Source organism: Sciurus carolinensis, chromosome 8 (genome assembly GCF_902686445.1).
Source record: "Sciurus carolinensis chromosome 8, mSciCar1.2, whole genome shotgun sequence".
Taxonomy (NCBI): Eukaryota; Metazoa; Chordata; class Mammalia; order Rodentia; family Sciuridae; genus Sciurus; species Sciurus carolinensis.
In genome coordinates, this window is record NC_062220.1 from 146,023,432 (window position 1) to 146,027,646 (window position 4,215).

The 4,215-nt window shown below is 42.4% G+C and overlaps 1 non-coding gene across 1 annotated transcript; it reads right to left on the minus strand.

The window, feature by feature from the left end:
- Positions 1-874: 874 nt before the first annotated feature.
- Positions 875-949, minus strand: Trnaa-ugc (transfer RNA alanine (anticodon UGC)). Its single transcript has one exon. It is a non-coding gene; the product is annotated as a tRNA-Ala (tRNA).
- Positions 950-4,215: the final 3,266 nt, after the last annotated feature.

A 4,215-nucleotide genomic window follows, 5' to 3' on the forward strand; every position in this document is an offset into this window, starting at 1 on the left:
CTTCCTTTTGTTTATAGATGTTTGGAAGACCATTCCATTAGGAGAGTATAATTTTAGGACCGCATCTGCTCTGTGTTAATGTTGAGATGAACCATCCTTCGTGACTTGCACTTCGCTGTAACTCTACAGCTCAGTTTACAGGTGATCTGTGCAAAACACTTTACTTCTCATTTTGCAGGGCTGGGATTGAACCCAGGGCCTCATGCATGCTAAGGAAGCACTGAACTCTACCTTCAGCCCCAACACTACATTTTTAAATCATACGTAACCTCATGTGGCAGAGACAAGAGACAAGACTTCCCCTGCTTCCCAGTCCTAAAAACAAAACAAAACAAAACAAAACAAAGCTCAAACTCAAGGCTAGTGGTGGCCCAGGTCTGTAATCCTAGTAACTTGGGAAGCTGAGGCAGGAGGGTCACAAGTTTGAGGCCAACCTTGGCAAGGTAGTGAGCTCCTACAACTTAGTGAGACACTATCTCAAAATGAAAAATTAACAACAAAAAGGACTAGGGATGTAGTTCAGTGGTAAAGCACTTCTGGGTTCAATACCCAGTATATAAAAAAAAAGTTTGTATAATTCAGTGGAGTTAGTTACATTCATAATGTTGTACAACCATCATTATTTTCAGAAGTTTTTCTTTATCCCAAACAGAAACTGTATTTATAAAATAGTAACTCCCCATTCCCTCTAAACCCTCCAGCCCCTGTAAACTCTAGTCTACTCTCTCTATGAATATTCCTATTCTAGTTATTTCATGTAAGTGGTATCATATAATATTTACCCTTTGTGTCTGGCTTCTTTCACTTCACCTGTTTTTGAGGTCCACCCATGTTGAAACATGCATTAGAACACCATTCCGTTTTTGGTTTTTTTTGGGGAGATGCTGGGGATTGAACCCAGGGCCTTGTGCTTGCAAGGCAAGCACTCTACCAACTGAGCTATCTCCCCAGTCCCCACCATTCAGTTTTATTGCGGAATAACATCCCATCATATGAACAGATCACATTTTGTTTATCCATTCTTCTGTTGATGGTCACTTGGGTTGTTTCTACCTGTTGGCCATTCTGAATACTGCTGCAACAAACATCGTCATACAAGCATCTGTTCCAGTTCCTGCTTTCAGGGTGCTTTTGAAAAACCATCCCCTTGGTTGGGTGTGATGGCGCATGCCTGCAGTCCCAACCATTTGGAAGGCGGAGGCAAGAGGATTGCAAATTCGAGACCAGCCTCAGCAACTTCGTGAGATCCCATCTCCAGATAAATTCTTTTTTAAATTTAAAAAAAAAAAAAAAAAAAGTCTGGGGATGTGAAACTCAGTCGTAAAGTGCCCTTGGGTTCAATCCCCAGTACTGCCCCCCCAAAAAAAACCCCCAACCTATTGTTATTTCATTACAAGTCCCCTTGAGACTTGCCCCTGAACCATTAGCTGGATGCTCTGTATTGCTGTTTAAGATCTGTACACAGTCATGGGGATGTCTTTCATCATGGGAGTTCCAGTGGTTGGACAGTGAGGTGTATACAGTAGGCACTCATAGATATTGAATGGAGGGAGCTTTTTGAGAGCCAGGAAAGAGTACTTCTCATATAGTAGATACAGTATCTAGTGTTTACTGAGCTATGACATTTAAATTTTCAGCAACAGGATGAAAATCAAGATTTTCACATGATAGAGGTATATATAGTGCACCTGACCAGCTGGAGGTTAGAGAGATGGAGGTCAGAGGTATGGGGGAGAAATGAACTTTATTAGTGATCCAGATGTAAGGACTTAGTTGATGTTAATAATAATGTAAAAAATAAAGGGAGATTTAAGACACATTCTAAAAGATTCCATTGCATTGGATTTAACAGCTGAAGGTTAGATTGAGGTTCTGAGTTAAGCTGACTTAGAAAATGGTAGTACCTGGAAATAGGTGGAGTGATCATGTAATCTGTCACCCAAACTCTGGGGTGCTGGGGACCAGACCCAGGGTCTTTCCCATTCACCCAAACTCCTGAATAAGAGTGTTCTGGGACAGCAGGCATATACTGAGATTGTTCCAGAGAAACTTCTAGAAATAGGTGGTTGGTCTTGGAGTCCCTTCCCCCTGCCCCCAGTACTGGGGATTGAACCCAGGACCTGGCACATACTAGGCAAGTACTCAACCACTGAGCTGCATCTCCAGCCCAGGCTTGAAGTCCAGTGGGAGAGGAGGGGAGTTTAGTGCTTGATGACGTTGAGTTTGAGGGCACAACATGGTGGCCTGCATGGCATCCACAAGCAAACAGAAATCTGTGTGAGGGCTGGGGATGCGGCTCTCATGGCAGAGTGCTTGCCTAGTATGCATGAGGTCCCAAATTACAAATCAGCAGTTACAAATCAGGAAGACAGAAGGAATCAGCATAGCCTGAGAAATAAGAATGTGATTAGTCAAACATGGGAACCACAGAGGAGTTTCTAAAGATCCTGATATCTAATATGAATATGTATGTGCATATATTTATATTCATCATACATACATATTTTTTTCTTGGTACCAGGCATTGAACCTGGGGGCACTTAACCACTGAGCCACATCTCCAGCCCTTTTTAGTTTTTATTTTGAGATAGGATCTCACTAAGTTGTTGAGGGCCTTGCTAAATTGCTGTGACTAACCTTGAACTTTGAATTCTCCTGCCTCAGTCTCCCCAGTCGCTGGGGTTACAGGAGGTGCCACCACTGTATCTTGTGGCATTTGAACTCTGGCTGGAGTAAGGCCTCCTGCTTTTGCATTTGTGTCTGACGGTGCTAGCCTTACTAGGCTGCCATATACAAGATGCCAATTAGGACATTTTAGAACCCCCAACAGCTTAGGACCTTACCAGCCTGTTTACTCAAAAGAGGGAAAAACGATTGGAAAGATGGTGGAATTTATTCTCAGTTGTTCAGGCAAATTCCTTGTTGTCCTGGAGTCACTTTTCCCCTGAACGGAAGCCTATCACTGCCGGGAGACACTTAGGGACGTTAGTAATGTTTCCCTTAGAGCAATTTACAAGTGTTGTGGTTTTCCCCGTGTACAAAAGACAGATCTAAGAAAAATATCTAATGCGTCTGGGAAAGCTTTTCATTCTTAGGAGGATGTTGGACATTTAGAGATGAATCAAAGTGGAGCAGAATAGTCACACTTATAAATAGTTCCTCTAATGGTTCCAAGACACCATGGGATCCATGTCATTCTGCAAGTGTGACTTGGCTTACCTAAAAGTTCATGGTCAGTGGCCTTCCTAGGGTCTCAGTTTCCTCACATTAAAAGAAGAATGAAAATGAAATGACCTCTAAAATCTTCATGCCACTACAAAATCGTCATTTTAGAAGATACCCCATGAGGAAGAGGAGATTTTGTCTCCTTGGATATTTCTCTTGTGTGTCCTAAGTCAGTTTAATGCCATCTGTGCCCTTCAAATAAGAAAATCAGGTGCTCTGCCTTGCCTTAGCTTAGTGGGACTCGACCGTAGACATTATCCTCTTTTTGGTTAATTGATGTTCAAGGTGAATAGGAGACAATGTCCAGAGGATGTGAATCCTTCCTTGCTGCTGTGTCTTTCTAAGAATTTTGCTTCATACATTCTTTGTGGGGGTTATCAGTCCCACAGGTATAAAATGATCAGCTTTTCTCCTGCCATTAGTCAGTATTGTTTCTTTCTGTCTTTCTTTCCCATCTGCACATAAACGTGTTATTTTTCCCATTAAAAAAAAATCCTATTTCTCCTACCTGCTATCACCCATTTCCTCCTTCCCTTTTCAAAGGGGCTTGCCAACCTTGACACGTTGGCATTTTGGATTTGACATTTAAGTGTATAAATTAGAAATCCTGCCCAGTGTCGTCTTGTGTGTGTGTGGCTATTCTGTGCATTATGGAATGTTTAGCAACATCCTGGTTTCTACCTCTGGATGCCAGTAGACACCACCCCCTCCCTGCATTCTGTGAACTGTTAAATGAATTTATGGCGAGTCATTGTTTTGGACCGAAATCCTGTGCAAGGTCCAATGGATGGGGTCAAATCAGAATGGAGTCACTCTTGCTAGGTGCCATGTAATCAAACTGAACTCTGAAAGGGACCAGTTTTAAAAAGAACAGGAGTGACTGGGGTTGCGGCTCAGTGGTAGAGCACTTGCCTAGCATGTGTGAGGCCCTGGATTCAATTCTCAGCACCACATATAAATAAATCAATAAAATAAGGTTCATCAACAACT